At 45.2% G+C, this 17,106-nt stretch overlaps 1 protein-coding gene across 3 annotated transcripts in view; it reads left to right on the forward strand.

Annotated features, from left to right (window-relative positions):
* Nucleotides 1-692: 692 nt before the first annotated feature.
* LOC129827395 (NEDD4-binding protein 3-A-like) overlaps nucleotides 693-17,106 on the forward strand; it is an 89,653-nt gene continuing 73,239 nt past the window's right edge. For 2 of the 3 annotated variants that reach the window (XR_008755118.1, XM_055888189.1), the window contains exon 1: nucleotides 695-940. The gene's annotated coding sequence lies outside the window, so the exon portion shown is untranslated. Of the gene's footprint in view, nucleotides 941-16,228; nucleotides 16,290-17,106 lie in introns of all 3 variants that reach the window. The other variant, XM_055888190.1, reaches the window with a different exon arrangement.

Here is a 17,106-nt window from a genome sequence, read left to right on the forward strand (position 1 = left end):
TTATAGCTCCTCCCACCAGCAGCCTCTGGTGTGTGTGTGTGTGTGTGTGTGTGTGTGTGTGTGTGTGTGTGTGTGTGTGTGTGTGTGTGTGTGTGTGTGTGTGTGTGTGTGTGTGTGTGTGCGAACATATGTATATGTGTCAGTGAGGACCACCAGGGGTGGGGAGAACTACATAGAAAGCATATATAATTGTGAATTATAGGATCTCCATGAGTTTTGTATTGTGGCCACACACCAACCCTAGTGGTACGTGGCCATGAACCTAGCAAGCATCGTCGAGAACCAGGAGGCGTGACAAAAACGTGATTTTGGAGGTATGGCTATGTAAGACTACCATGACCCTGGTGTTTGTCTAGTGCAACAGTTCCATCTTGTGGTCGGTGAACCTCATTACATAAACTACCATTTTCACTTGACACCTGAGGATTTCTTTTCTTCTCATTCCTGGTACATGTAAATGTACTCGGTGTAAATTATTCGTCTATATATTATGTTTATTGTGGCAGCACTATTTCACCTGGTCAAATTCCTGGTACGTTAATGTACTTGGCGAATAAAGCTGATTCAGTTATTGTATGTTGAGATAAGCCTCTCTCAAATGCCTGTCAATTCATGATTGTACCACTAAGTAGCGCCAGTGTTCCTACACTCCCAAGATCCGGCACAGGACAGGCCGGGTTCGATTTTCTCCCTCCTCCCCATGCCTCCCCCTTTTTAAACTAACCACTTTCTCTGCGCAGCGCAGTTCAAATCACAGAGAGGGAAAGAGACAGCGAGCAGGCGGCAGTGGTTCATTCTGCAGTGGCCATAGCGAAAATCTGCCTTCTCTGCAAAGTCCCTGGGGATGCAAACTCTATTCAACGGATTTTATAGATATTCAGTTGATTGCCTACCAAACGAAACATATATTGCCTGAGAAAGAATCTGCATACAAAATATGGTAAGCGCCAATGTATTTGTTATTGTCTTGCACTTGCTGCTGCAGCAGCAACACTGTAATGCATTCTGCTCCCAAAACCACAACAATGTTTCCGAATTTGGACTCACGTTCTTCTGCAAACTGAGGTTTTTTTTACACAGGTTAGATCACCGGCTAATTGAAATGCTATTCAGAAGTTTTTACAGATACTTTACCCACATACCGACGTCCCTGGCGAACATGCACGGGGCCGATTAATTTAGCCTAGCCAAGAAAATATGAAATACACCGCAACCGAGGCTAATCGCCAGTGTCTTGCAACTATCGCCAAATCACAGCAGTTTATAACCAGCTAGTTAAATGATTACTCTCTACTCTTTGTTTAAGTCAAATGTTAAACTCCCTCCCGCGGCCTTGAATGCGTCGGACCACCTACTTATATTGTAGCCTACTCAGTTATCCTGCCAATTTTACAGGATTCTGATCGATTTTGTTGCCCAAATAGCTGAAGGAAGCGATGTGCAGCCCACGTCGCTCCAGCTGTGTGGACTCGGATCGCTTAAAGCACTGTAGACATTATTGGCACATGGAAAATTGCAATTTATACATTATCATTTTAATGGTCCACGTATAATGCTAGAAAAGCAGACACATTGCATTTCTGCCAGACAGGTTCCATTTCATGTATTATTGATGGTCCAAAAAGCAGTTTATTTGAGCCTGACCTCTACAACAACACAACTCCTCTCAGGTAAAGTGTCTGTCAGCCTTAGTGTTTGTTGCTTCATCCATCTCCTCTGTCAGCCTTAGTGTTTTTTGCTCCATCCATCTCCTCTGTCAGCCTTAGTGTTTGTTGCTCCATCCATCTCCTCTGTCAGCTATAGGTGGTCTGTGGCGCCCCTGCATTCTGCAGTGTTCAGAGTCAGACATTGATGAGGTCTGATGTAAATGTTCGGGTTGGATCTTCCACTCCAGACTCTCTTGATGTCCAGGAGACTGGGGACAAAGAGTGTGTGTGTGTGACTGTGGGTTGGTGGGAGAACGAGAGTGTGTTTGTCACAGTCTCCCCCCCCCCCCCACTGCTACGATGTTGTCGTGGAGACCAGAGGCCCCTTGTGACCACATGACCTATGGAATCATGGTGCACTGTGGGAGTGGGTCAGAGTGGGTGTGTGTGAGGCTGAAGGACCAGTTCAGGTCTGAGTAGGGCTTTTTCATACTGTGTAAGCAGAATGTGTACACTGCACTCAAACAATACTCTCTCTCTCTCTCTCTCTCTCTCTCTCTCTCTCTCTCTCTCTCTCTCTCTCTCTCTCTCTCTCTCTCTCTCTCTCTCTCTCTCTCTCTCTCTCTCTCTCTCTCTCTCTCTCTCTCTCTCTCTCTCTCTCTCTCTCTCTCTCTCTCTCTCTCTCTCTCTCTCTCTCTCTCTCTCTCTCTCTCTCTCTCTCTCTGTCGCTCTCTTCCTCAAACGCACACAACAGGTATGTTCTATATTGATAAATCTCATTCCTATGTATTTGACAGAACCTGAATATATTAGCATGTGGCCTGGCTGGATAGATAGCTAGCTGAAGGGGTAAAGATAAAATGGTTCTCACTGACAACAAGCCTGGTCACGGTGAGGTAATGAGCTTTGGGAGTAGAGGGCTGAGAGAGCACTACTGATTGATGGAAAACACACACACACACACACATACACACACACACACACACACACACATACACTGTCAGGTGAGGAGTGACAAACTACGTGATGTCTCTGGTTGGACTCGTCACCCTCCAGAAATGCTTCCCCCGAGAGAATGCTATCGGGAGGGAAGATTTCAGGAGAGACAGCTAGTTGAGACCAGGGCTGCTGTCTCCCTGTCCCTCAGACAGCAAGGAGAGACCAGGACAGCTAGGAGAGACCAGGGCTGATATCGCCCTGTCCCTCAGACAGTTAGGAGAGACCAGGGCTGCTATCTCCCTGTCCCTCAAACAGCTAGGAGAGACCAGGGCTGATATCTCCCTGTCACTCAGACAGCTGCTAGGAGAAACCAGGGCTGCTATCTCCCTGTCCCTCAAACAGCTAGGAGAGACCAGGGCTGATATCTCCCTGTCCCTCAGACAGCTAGGAGAGACCAGGGCTGCTATCTCCCTGTCCCTCATACAGCTGCTAGGAGAAACCAGGGCTGCTATCTCCCTGTCCCTCAAACAGCTAGGAGAGACCAGGGCTGATATCTCCCTGTCACTCAGACAGCTGCTAGGAGAAACCAGGGCTGCTATCTCCCTGTCCCTCAAACAGCTAGGAGAGACCAGGGCTGATATCTCCCTGTCCCTCAGACAGCTAGGAGAGACCAGGACAGCTAGGAGAGACCAGGACAGCTAGGAGAGACCAGGACAGCTAGGAGAGACCAGGGCTGATATCTCCCTGTCCCTCAGACAGTTAGGAGAGACCAGGCCTGATATCTCCCTGTCCCTCCGACAGTTAGGAGAGACCAGGGCTGCTATCTCCCTGTCCCTCATACAGCTGCTAGGAGAGACCAGGGCTGCTATCTCCCTGTCCCTCAGACAGTTAGGAGAGACCAGGGCTGCTATCTCCCTGTCCCTCAGACAGCGAGGGGAGACCAGGACTGATATCTCCCTGAAGTTTTCCTTAATTTTGGGTCATTCAAAGTGGTCAGGTATTCTGCCACTCTGTACTCTCTGTTTAGGGCCAAATAGCATTCTAGTTTGCTCTGTTTTTTGTTAATTCTTTCCAATGTGTCAAGTAATTATCTTTTTGTTTTCTCATGATTTGCTTGGGTCTAATTGTGTGGTGTCCTGGGGCTCTGTGGGGTCTGTTAGTGTTTGTGAACAGAGCCCCAGGACCAGCTTGCTTAGGGGGCTCTTCTACAGGTTAATCTCTCTGTAGGTGATGACTTTGTTATGGAAGGTTTGGGAATTGTTTCTTTTTAGGTGGTTGTAGAATTTAACGTCTCTTTTCAGGATTTTGATAATTAGCAGGTAACGGCCTAATTCTGCTCTGCATGCATTATTTGGTGCTTTACGTTGTACACGGAGGATATTTTTGCAGAATTATGGATGCAGATTCTCAATTTGGTCTTTGTCCCATTTGTGAATTTTTGGTTGGTGAGCGGACAGCAGACTTCACAACCATAAAGGGCAATGGGTTCTTTTCAAGTATTTTTTAGCCTGGTCCTAATTGGTATGTCAAATGTTATGTTCCTTTTGATGGCATAGAAGGCCCTTCTTGCCTCTCAGATTGTTCACAGCTTTGTGGAAGTTACCTGTGGCACTGATGTTTAGGCTGAGGTATGTATAGTTGATTGTGTGCTCTAGGGCAACGGTGTCTAGATGGAATTTGTATTTGTGGTCCTGGCAACTGGACCTTTTTTGGAACACCATTATCTTTTATCTTACTGAGATTTACTGTCAGGGCCCAGTTCTAACAGAATCTCTGCAGAAGATCTAGGTGCTGCTCTAGGCCCTCCTTGGTTGGGGACAGAAGCACCAGATCATCAGCAAACAGTAGACATTTGACTTCAGATTCTAGTAGGGTGAGGCCGGGTGCTGCAGACTGTTCTAGTGCCTTCGCCAATTCGTCGATATATATGTTGAAGAGAGTGGGGCTTAAGCTGCATCCCTGTCTCACCCCCTGGCCCTGTGGAAAGAAATGTGTGTGTTTTATGCCAATTTTAACCGCACACTTGTTGTTTGTGTACATGGATTTCATAATGTTGTATCTTTTTCCCCCAACACCACTTTCCATCAATTTGTTTAGCAGACCCTTGTGCCAAATTGTGTCAAATGTTTTTTTTAATCAACAAAGCATGAGAAGAGTTTGCCTTTGTTTTGGTTTGTTTGTTTGTCAATTAGGGTATGCAGGGTGAATATGTGATCTGTCGTACGGTAATTTGCTAAAAGCCTATTTGACATTTGCTCAGTACATTGTTTTCGCTGAGGAAATGTACGAATCTGCGCTCTCTCTCTCTTTGTCTCTCTCTCTCTCTCGACCCCCCTACCTCATTCTCTCGTCCCCCCTTTCTCTCTCTCCCTGGCCATTAGTATTCCATAGACAGGAAGTACAGTAAGAATGTGTGTGTGTGTCTGTACTAGAGGACAACCGATTAATCGGAATGGCCAAATTAATTAGGGCCGATTTCAAGTTTTCATACCAATCGGAATTGGGTATTTATGGACAACGATTTGGCCGGATTTTTAAATGTATTATTTAAAAAAAATGTACACCTTTTATTTATCCTTTATTTAACTGGGCAAGTCAGTTAACTTCTCTAGGGTATGTGGGACGGTAGCGTCCCACCTCGTCAACAGCCAGTGAAACTGCAGGGCGCCAAATTCAAAACAACAGAAATCCCATCATTTAAATTCCTCAAACATACAAGTATTTTACAGCATTTTAAAGATACACTTGTTGTAAATCCAGCCAAAGTGTCCGATTTCAAAAAGGTTTTACGACGAAAGCACACCAAACGATTATGTTAGGTATGAGCCAAGTCACAGAAAAAGACAGCCATTTTTCCAGCCAAAGAGAGCAGTAACAAAAAGCAGAAATAGAGATAAAATGAATCACTAACCTTCGATGATCTTCATCAGATGACACTCATAGGACTTCATGTTACACAATACATGTATGTTTTGTTCGGTAAAGTTCATATTTATATCCAAAAATCTGAGTTTAGACGGGACGCTACTGTCTCACTTGGCAAAAAGCCTGAGAAAATGCAGAGCGCCAAATTAAAATTAATTACCATGAAAGTTACTATAAAAATCAAACTTTCATTAAATCACTCATGAAAGATATCAAATTAAAGCTACACTGGTTGTGAATCCAGTCAACATGTCAGAATTCAAATAGGCTTTTCGGCGAAAGCATACGATGCTATTATCTGAGGATAGCACCATTGTAAACAAAGAGAGATACGCATATTTCAACCCTGCAGGCGCGACACAAAACGCAGAAATAAAAATATAATTCATGCCTTAACTTTGACGAGCTTCTGTTGTTGGCATTCCAATATGTCCCATAAACATCACAAATGGTCCTTTTGTTCGATTAATTCCGTCGATATATATCCAAAATGTCAATTTATTTGGCGCGTTTGATCCAGAAAAACACAGGTTCCAACTTGCTCAAGCGTAACGACAAAATATCTCAAAGGTTACCTGTAAACTTTGCCCAAAAATTTCAAGCTACTTTTGTAATACAACTTTAGGTATTTTTTTACGTTAATAATTGATAAAATTTAAGATGGGATGATCTTTGTTCAATACAGGATTAAAACCAACTATAGTGTAACGATAATCCTCCTCCTCTTCATCCGAAAAGGAGGAGTATTGAGGGAACCAAGGCGCAGCGGATAGTGAAGACATAATGATTTATTAAAGACAAGACGAAAACACGAACTTCACTATAAACTAACAAAATAACAAAACGAAAGTAGACAGTCCTGAACGACGAACTTACATACAACGTGAAGAACGAAATTAACAGGAACAGACTACATGAAATGAACAAACCGTATACAGTCCCGTATGGTGCAAACATTGACACGGACACAGGAGACAACCACCCACAAACAAACAGTGTGAATGCCCTACCTAAATATGACTCTTAATTAGAGACAAACGCAAACCACCTGCCTCTAATCAAGAGCCATACCAGGCAAACCAAAACCAACATAGAAACAGATAACATAGAATGCCCACCCAACCTCACGTCCTGACCAACTAACACACAAAAACTAACATAAATAGGTCAGGAACGTGACAGTACCCCCCCCACAAGGTGCGAACTCCGGACGCACCAGCACAAAGTCTAGGGGAGGGTCTGGGTGGGCATCTAACCACGGTGGTGGCTCAGGCTCCGGGCGCGGTTCCCACCCCACCATAATCCATCCTAACTTCCTCCCACAAAGAATGTCCACCCTCTTTCTTCCCCCACACAATTCTCTTAATAATATATTAAATAAGGATAACACCAGGACAGAGAGATAAATCAAGATAGAGGGATAGATAAGACTATAGAGATAGATGAAGATAGAGAGGGAGATTAGGATAGAGGGGCAACTCCGGACTGAAAGGCAGCTCCGGACAGAGAGACAGCTCTGGACTGATGGGCAGTTCTGGGTATCCAGCCTTTTCAGGCTGAAGGGCAGCTCATGGCTGACTGACGACTCTCGATGCTCATGGCTGGCTGACGGCTCTCGACGCTCATGGCAGGCTGACAGCTCTCGACGCTCATGGCAGGCTGACGGCTCTCGACGCTCATGGCAGGCTGACGGCTCTCGACGCTCATGGCAGGCTGACGGCTCTCGACGCTCATGGCAGGCTGACGGCTCACGACGCTCATGGCGCTCTGACGGCTCTGGCTGCTCATGGCTCTCTGACGGCTCTGGCTGCTCATGGCTCACTGACGGCTCTGGCTGCACATGGCTCTTTGACGGCTCTGGCTGCTCATGGCGCTCTGACGGCTCTGGCTGCTCATGGCTCGCTGGCGGCTCTGGCAGATCCTGTCTGGTTGGCGGCTCTGGCAGATCCTGTCTGGTTGGCGGCTCTGGCAGATCCTGTCTGGTTGGCGGCTCTGGCAGATCCTGTCTGGTTGGCGGCTCTGGCAGATCCTGTCTGGCTGACGGCTCTAGCGGCTCCTGTCTGGCTGATGGCTCTAGCGGCTCCTGTCTGGCTGACGGCTCTGTAGGCTCATGGCAGACGGGCGGCTTTGCAGGCTCATGGCAGACGGGCGGCTTTGCAGGCTCCTGGCAGACGGATGGCTCAGATGGCGCTGGGGAGACGGATGGCTCAGATGGCGCTGGGGAGACGGATGGCTCAGATGGCGCTGGGGAGACGGATGGCTCAGATGGCGCTGGTGAGACGGATGGCTCTGGCCGGATATGGCGCACTGTAGACCTGGTGCGTGGTGCCGGAACTGGAGGCACCGTGCTAATGATAAGCACCTTCCTACTAGTGCGGGGAGCAGGGACAGGGCACACTGTATCCTCAAAGCCTACTCTACCCCTGATGTGTGGTACCGGCACTGGTGACGCCGGGCTGAGGACAAGCACATCAGGATTAGTAGGGGGAGAATATATAGTGTGTACAGGGCTCTGGAGACGCACTGGTAGCTTAGTGCGTGGGGCCGGAACTGGAGGCACCGGGCTAGATGCACGCACTACAGGGAGAGTGCGTGGAGGAGGAACAGGGCTCTGGAAATGCACTGGTAGCCTAGTGCGTAATATAGGCACTGTAGGTACTAGGCTGGGGCGGGGAGGTGGCGCCGGAAATACCGGACCGTGCAGGCGTACTGGCTCTCTTGAGCATTGAGCCTGCCCAACCTTACCTGGTTGAATGCTCCCGGTCGCCCTGCCAGTGCGGCGAGGTGGAATAGCCCGCACTGGGCTATGCAGGCGAACCGGGGAAACCATGCGTAAGGCAGGTGCCATGTATGCCGGCCCGAGGAGACGCACTGGAGACCAGACGCGTTGAGCCGGCCTCATGACACCTGGCTCAATGCCCAATCTAGCCCTACCAGTGCGGGGAGGTGGAATAACCCGCACTGGGCTATGCACACGTACAGGAGACACCGTGCGCTCTACTGCGTAACACGGTGTCTGCCCGTACTCCCGCTCTCCACGGTTAGCCTGGGAAGTGGGCGCAGGTCTCCTACCTGCCCTTGGCCCACAACCCCTTAGCCCCCCCCCAAGAAATTTTTGGGAATTACTCACGGGCTTTTCGGGCTTCCGTGCAAGACGCGTCCCCTCATAACTCCGGTTCTTCACTCCAGTAGCCTCTGCTCTCCTCAGTGCCTCCACCTGTTCCCATGGGAGGCGATCCCTTCCAGCCAGGATCTCCTCCCATGTGTAGCAACCTTTACCGTCCAATACATCGTCCCAAGTCCATTCCTCCTTCTTGCGCTGTCCCTTACTCCGTTTAAACCGCTGCTTGGCTCTGGATTGGTGGGTGGTTCTGTAACGATAATCCTCCTCCTCTTCATCAGAAGAGGAGGAGCAGGGATTGAACCAAGGCGCAGCGGATAGTGAAGACATAATGATTTATTAAAGACAAGACGAAAACACGAACTTCACTATAAACTAACAAAATAACAAAACGAAAGTAGACAGTCCTGAACGACGAACTTACATACAACGTGAAGAACGAAATTAACAGGAACAGACTACATGAAATGAACAAACCGTATACAGTCCCGTATGGTGCAAACATTGACACGGACACAGGAGACAACCACCCACAAACAAACAGTGTGAATGCCCTACCTAAATATGACTCTTAATTAGAGACAAACGCAAACCACCTGCCTCTAATCAAGAGCCATACCAGGCAAACCAAAACCAACATAGAAACAGATAACATAGAATGCCCACCCAACCTCACGTCCTGACCAACTAACACACAAAAACTAACATAAATAGGTCAGGAACGTGACATATAGCCAGCTTTCTAACAGGACACCTAGAGTGACTCGACTTCAAGATGGCCGTACTTCTTCATTACACAAAGGAATAATCTCAACCAATTTCTCAGGACTGTTGACATCCAGTGGAAGCCGTAGGAACTGCAAGCAGGTCGCTTAGAAATCTGGTTTCCCAATGAAAACCCATTGAAAGAGAGTGACCTCAAAAAAAAAACTGAATGGTTTGTCCTCGGGGTTTCGCCTGCTAAATAAGTTCTGTTATACTCACAGACATGATTCAAACAGTTTTAGAAATGTCAGAGTGTTTTCTATCCAAATCTAACCATATGCATATCTTATCTTCTGGGGATGAGTAGCTGGCAGTTGAATTTGGGTATGCTTTTCATCCAAACGTGAAAATGCTGCCCCCTACCCTAGAGAAGTTAAGAACACATTCTTATTTTCAATGACGGCCTAGGAACGGTGGGTTAACTGCCTTGTTCATGGGCAGAATGACAGATTTTTACTTTGTCACCTCGGGGATTCAATCTTGCAACCTTACAGTTAACTAGTCCAACGCTCTAACCACCTGATTACATTGCACACCATGAGGAGACTGCCTGTTACGCGAATGCAGTAAGAAGCCAAGGTAAGTTGCTAGCTAGCATTAAACTTATCTTATAAAAAACAATCAATCATAATCACTAGTTAACTACACATGGTTGATGATATTACTAGTTTATCTAGCGTGTCCTGCGTTCCATATAATCGATGCGGTGCGTATTCGCGAAAAAGGGCTGTCGTTGCTCCAATGTGTACCTAACCATAAACATCATTGCCTTTCTTAAAATCAATACACAGGTATATATTTTTAAACCTGCATATTTAGTTAATATTGCCTGCTTACATGACTCGTTGCGAACTGTGAAGACTATTTCTTCCTAACAAAGACAGCCAACTTCGCCAAACGAGGGATGATTTAACAAAAGCGCATTTGCGAAAAAAGCACAATCGTTGCACGACTGTACCTAACCATAAACATCAATGCCTTTCTTAAAATCAATACACAGAAGTAAATATTTTTAAACCTGCATATTTAGCTAAAAGTAATCCAGGTTAGCAGGCAATATTAACCAGGTGAAATTGTGTCACTTCTCTTGCGTTCATTGCACGCAGAGTCAGTGTATATGCAACAGTTTGGGCCGCCTAATTTGCCAGAATTTTACGTAATTATGACATAACATTGAAGGTTGTGCAATGTAACAGGAATATTTAGACTAATGGATGCCACCCGTTAGATAAAATACGGAGCGGTTCCGTATTTCACTGAAAGAATAAACATCTTGTTTTCGAGATGATAGTTTCCGGATTCGACCATATTAATGACCTAAGGCTCGTATTTCTGTGTGTTATTATGTTATAATTAAGTCTATGATTTGATAGAGCAGTCTGACTGAGCGGTGGTAGGCACCAGCAGGCTCGTAAGCATTCATTCAAACACCACTTTCGTGCGTTTTGCCAGCAGCTTTTCGCTGTGTTTCAAGCATTGAGCTGTTTATGACAAGCCTATCAACTCCCGAGATTAGGATGGTGTAACCGATGTGAAATGGCTAGCTAGTTAGCGGGGTGCGCGCTAATAGCATTTCAAACGTCACTCGCTCTGAGACTTGGAGTGGTTGTTCCTCTTGCTCTGCATGGGTAACGCTGCTTTGAGGGTGGCTGTTGTCGATGTGTTCCTGGTTCAAGCCCAGATAGGGGCGAAATTGAACATGTTTCATTATTTATTTGAGGCTAAATTGATTTTGTTGATGTATTATCGTAAGTTAAAATAAGTGTTAATTCAGTATTGTTGTAATTGTCATTATTACATTTTTTTTTTAATTGGCCGATTAATCGGTATCGGCTTTTTTTGGTCCTCCAATAATCGGTATCAATATCGGCGTTGAAAAATCATAATCGGTCGACCTCTAGTCTGTGTATCAGGTCCAGGGAATGTATTATGATGCTCGGTGACTTTGCGAGGAGATTAAACAGCTCTCACTAGAACGTCATTCTCTTGTGCTGTGTCCTCTGATGCCTTTATCCCTCTGAGAGACCCGTCTGTCGCTCTGATTAAAGACCTGCCTATTGGTGTTGACACTGAATGTTCTACTTCTTGGAAGTGACTTGGAAAACAAGCTTGAGTTGAGTTGTTTTCTCTCTCGTTTGACTCTCTGATACAAGGCACAGACACACGCAGTTTTCAACTTTTACGTTTTAATGTCACATGCGCAAGTACAGTGAAATGGCTCTCTTGCAAACTCAAAACCCAACCATGCAATAATCGATAACAATGTATTACTTATTGTTAATCGTTGCTGTGATGCTCAGTTGCAGCTGCACAATGCACCTGTTGTTGTTTGAAGACCTGTTTACACCTCTACCTAAAAACTGTTGTATTAGGTTTCTAATACTAGGTCGTTATAATTAGGGGTTCAAGCAACAAGGCTGGGTGAAACCCTATTGTATTTGTTGGCGTTGATGATTATTATTCCAGTTCTGCCAAAATGTTGTTAAAAGATGCACATTCCCGTGAGATAGTAAGGCCTAGGAGGGTGCAACCTGGCATGATGGTAAAGGGCCAAGGGACACACGCCCCTCACCCCGTGTAACGTAGAGTTGTGAAATTCAGTACATAGGTCCCTCTCCTCACAAGGAACACATTTGCATAAGAACCTATGAGGTCCGCAATGATGGATTTTCCGCCATTTCGATTTTGTGAAGAACACTTAAAATGCAAAGGTTTCACAACACAATATTTTCCAAGTTAATATGTCAAACAACATGGTGCCTACTGACCAATAAACATTCACATGGGTGTGGTCTGGCACGTAAATGCATATAAATCCGACACAGATATTTGTTTTGTAATAAAACTTGGTGCACATGTTCCAAACACTGTCAAGACTCAACATATGCAAGCACATCTACCTAACCTGTAAAGTTTGATTCAGCTTAGCAGCATGGTGACGCTGTTGAACAGGAAAAAACATTCATGCAAGCTCAATGGTTCATAGCGCCCATATTGTTTGAGCTAGAGTCTTGGAAAATATTGTGTTTAAAGACATGGGTACATATATGCTATATACCAAGTGTGGTGGCAAATGGTCCAGCGGTTCTGTAGTCAAAGTAGTCAACATCATTGATAATGGTCCAAAATACATCAAAAGCATATTGCATGATCTGTTTGATGTCGAGTTCTGATATTTGGCAAGCATGGTAAGGAGTACAGAAGTAGCTCATCCTAGGGTGACGTGTCCTGAGGGTGGCACTATTGAGCCAAAGCTTGAACCCTGGCATGGCTGCTTGCAGCTGTATTTTTTTCCATTTAATTTTGAAGTAAAATAGACTTGCATGGCATTGCACTCTCTCTCTGTCTCGACACAGTTACCCAGACTCTGTTCCCAGTGTCCACTCCAGTATGTTTGTCTGAACATGTGACAGAGAGGCAGTGGGACAATCATTTTATCCTCATGGAACAGGCAGCGACCCCTGACCTTTACTGGATTAAAGGTCACAGGGTGTGGGAGGGAGGGGCGGACCGGGACCCCATACTGTGGTCTTTGTCTTTAAATGGCACCGACACACAGGATGGACTGAAATAGTCTTTCACTCAGTCTGTCTAGTCGCTCTGGGGTCTGTTATTGTCCTGTGGTCACTTATAGTAAGCTGCCTACTAAATATACCAGTTTTGTAATAAGATACAGTAGGCATATGTCTATGGTCATGTATAGTCAGCTCAACAGTAATAGGCCTATGACTGCTAAATGTAGCCTTAGGCACAGTGTAGTAGTAGGTCTATGACTGCTAAATGTAGCCTTAGGCACAGTGTAGTAGTAGGTCTATGGCTGCTAAATGTGGCCTTAGGCACAGTGTAGTAGTATTAGGTCTATGACTGCTAAGTGTAGCCTTAGGCACAGTGTAGTAGTATTAGGTCTATGACTGCTAAATGTAGCCTTAGGCACAGTGTAGTAGTATTAGGTCTATGACTGCTAAATGTAGCCTTAGGCACAGTGTAGTAGTATTAGGTCTATGACTGCTAAATGTAGCCTTAGGCACAGTGTAGTATTAGGTATATGACTGTTAAATGTAGCCTTAGGCACAGTGTAGTAGTAGGTCTATGACTGTTAAATGTAGCCTTAGGCACAGTGTAGTAGTAGGTCTATGACTGTTAAATGTGGCCTTAGGCACAGTGTAGTAGTATTAGGTCTATGACTGCTAAATGTAGCCTTAGGCACAGTGTAGTAGTAGGTCTATGACTGCTAAATGTAGCCTAGGCACAGTGTAGTAGTAGGTCTATGACTGCTAAATGTAGCCTTAGGCACAGTGTAGTAGTAGTAGGTCTATGACTGTTAAATGTAGCCTTAGGCACAGTGTAGTAGTAGGTCTATGACTGCTAAATGTAGTCTTAGGCACAGTGTAGTAGTAGGTCTATTACTGCTAAATGTAGCCTTAGGCACAGTGTAGTAGTAGGTCTATGACTGCTAAATGTAGCCTTAGGCACAGTGTAGTAGTAGTAGGTCTATGACTGCTAAGTGTAGCCTTAGGCACAGTGTAGTATTAGGTCTATGACTGCTAAATGTAGCCTTAGGCACAGTGTAGTAGTAGGTCTATGACTGCTAAATGTAGCCTTAGGCACAGTGTAGTAGTAGGTCTATGACTGCTAAATGTAGTCTTAGGCGCAGTGTAGTAGTAGGTCTATGACTGCTAAATGTAGCCTTAGGCACAGTGTAGGGCAGGCTACCAGTTTTGCCCTTCACAAGATAAAGTATTATAGTATGTCTAGTTTAGACAAGGTCTTGCTGTTTTTTGCTGTCAGATTGTTTATCTTCCCCTGAGAAGAATAGTGAGCACCCACCCTGTGTGTGATAAACCCAGGCTGCTTGAAGTACGCTGCTGTTATCCAGATCATTTAGTCTAAAGTACTGTTGTATTGTAGTACAAAAGGCCAGGAGTCATCATCCCTCTGTAAATGCCTGGATATTATTGTTTCTTTATATACAGTTGAAGTCGGAAGTTTACATACACATTAGCCAAATATATTTAAATTCAGTTTTTCACAATTCCTGACATTTAATCCTAGTAAATATTCCCTGTCTTAGGTCAGTTAGGATCACCACTTTATTTTAAGAATGTGAAATGTCATAATAATAGTAGAGATAATTATTTATTTCAGTTTTTATTTCTTTCATCACATTCCCAGTGGGTCAGAAGTTTACATACACTCAAATAGTATTGGTAGCATTGCCTTTAAATGGTTTAACTTGGGTCAAACGTTTTGGGTAGCCTTCCACAAGCTTCCCCAAACAAGTTGGGTGAATTTTGGCCCATTCCTCCTGACAGAGCTGCTGTAACTGAGTCAGGTTTGTAGGCCTCCTTGCTCACAAACACTTTTTCAGTTCTGCCCACAAATTTCCTATGGGATTGAGGTCAGGGCTTTGTAATGGCCACTCCAATACCTTGACTTTGTTGTCCTTAAGCCATTTTGCCACAACTTTGGAAGTATGCATGGGGTCATTGTCCATTTGGAAGACCTATTTGCGACCAAGCTTTAACTTCCTGACTGATGTCTTGAGATGTTGCTTCAATATATCCACAAAAATGTTCTCCCTCATGATGCCATCTATTTTGTGAAGTGCACCAGTCCCTCCTGCAGCAAAGCACCCCCACAACATGATGCTGCCACCCCTGTGCTTCACGGTTGGGATGGTTTTCTTCGGCTTGCAGGCCTCCCCCTTTTTCCTTAAAACATAACGATGGTCATTATGGTCAAACAGTTCTATTTTTGTTTCATCAGACAAGAGCACATTTCTCCAAAAAGTACGATCTTTGTCCCCATGTGCAGTTGCACCAAAGTACGTTCATCTCTAGGGGACAGAACGTGTCTCCTTCCTGAGCGGTATGACGGCTGCGTGATCCCATGGTGTTTATACTTGCATACTATTGTTTGTACAGATGAACGTGATACCTTCAGGCATTTGAAAATTGTTCCCAAGGATGAACCAGCCTTGTGGAGGTCTACAATTTATTTTCTGAGGTCTTGGCTGATTTCTTTTGATCACCCATGATGTCAAGCAAAGAGGCACTGAGTTTGAAATACATCCACAGGTACACCTCCAATTGACTCAAATGATGTCAATTAGCCTATCAGAAGCTTCTAAAGCCATGACATAATTTTCTGGAATTTTCCAAGCTGTTTAAAGGCACACTAAACTTCTGACCCACTGGAATTGTGATAAGGTGAATTGTAAGTAAAATAATCTGTTTGTAAACAATTGTTGAAAAAATGACTTGTGTCATGCACAAAGTAGATGTCCTAAACGACTTGCCAAAACTATAGTTTGTCAACAAAACATTTGTGGAGTGGTTGGAAAACAAGTTTTAATAACTCCAACCTAAGTGTATGTAAACTTCAGACTTCAACTGAAGCTAGGTGGGAACATTTTCTCTGTCTGTCTCTCTCTCTGTCTCTCTCTCTGTCTCTGTCTCTGTCTCTCTGTCTCTCTCTCTCTCTCGTCCGCCCTTTTTCTCTCTCCCTGGCCATTAGTATTCCATAGACAGGAAGTACAGTATTTGGGAAAAATTCACTATATGTATTAATTAAAGTAGTCAAAAGTTGTGCCCAATAGAAATGCATGTTTAATAATGTGTTGTTTCGTGTTGGGATCACTTTGATTGTAAATGAGAATGGAATATGTTTCTGAACACTTCTACATTAATGTGGATGCTACCATGATTACAGATAATGATGAATGAATCATGAACACTGATGAGTGAGAAAGTTTACAGATGCACAAATATCATACCCCCAAGACATGCTAATCACTCACCACTACAATAACAGCTTACGTGTCTTTTTGCAGAGTAAAATATTTTGTGGAAGGTACTACGCTGCGTACAGACCCCCCGCTATCAGGAATTAAGGTAAGACCCAAGTGCAGACTGTGTGAAGTAACAATGTTTATTGTAACAACAGGGGCAGGCAAACGACAGGTCAAGGCAGGCAGGGGTCGATAATCCAGAGTAGAGTCCAAGGTACAGGACGGCAGGCAGGCACAGGAACAGGTCAGGCAGAGTGGTCAGGCGGGCGGGTACAGGGTCAGGACAGGCGAGGGTCGATTGTAGGTTGTAGGTCCCGTGTGGCTCAGTTGGTAGAGCATGGCACTTGCAACGCCAGGGTTGTGGGTTCGATTCCCACGGGGGGCCAGTACAAAAAAGTATGAATGTATGTACTTGTAAGTCGCTCTGGATAAGAGCGTCTGCTAAATGACTTAAATGTAAAATGTAAATGGTCGAAAACCAGGCGGACGAGAAAAGAGAAACTGGAAAAAGCAGGAGCTGAGACACAAAACGCTGGTAGGCTGGAACAAACAAGACGAACTGGCAACAGACAGACAGAAAACACAGGTATAAAAACACAGAGGATAAGTGGGGAAGATGGGCGACACCTGGAGGGGATGGAGACAATGACAGGTGAGGGACACCACCTGGTGTTCCACCTGGGCGGATACCAGGTTGACTGAGGTGCCGGCAGTGAAAGTCTGCGATCAGGGCTGGGTCCAGGATGTCTTTAGCGGGAACCCAGCACTTCTCCTCCGGGCCATAACCCTCCCAGTTAACCAGGTACTGGAAACCCCTGCCCCGTGGACGAACCCTCAGGAGGCGTCTCACCGTGTACGCTGGCTGGCCGTCGATGACACAGGGGGAGGGATGGGCCTAGAAACAGAAGACAAGGGGCAGT

This window comes from Salvelinus fontinalis, chromosome 29 (genome assembly GCF_029448725.1).
Source record: "Salvelinus fontinalis isolate EN_2023a chromosome 29, ASM2944872v1, whole genome shotgun sequence".
NCBI classification, from domain to species: Eukaryota; Metazoa; Chordata; class Actinopteri; order Salmoniformes; family Salmonidae; genus Salvelinus; species Salvelinus fontinalis.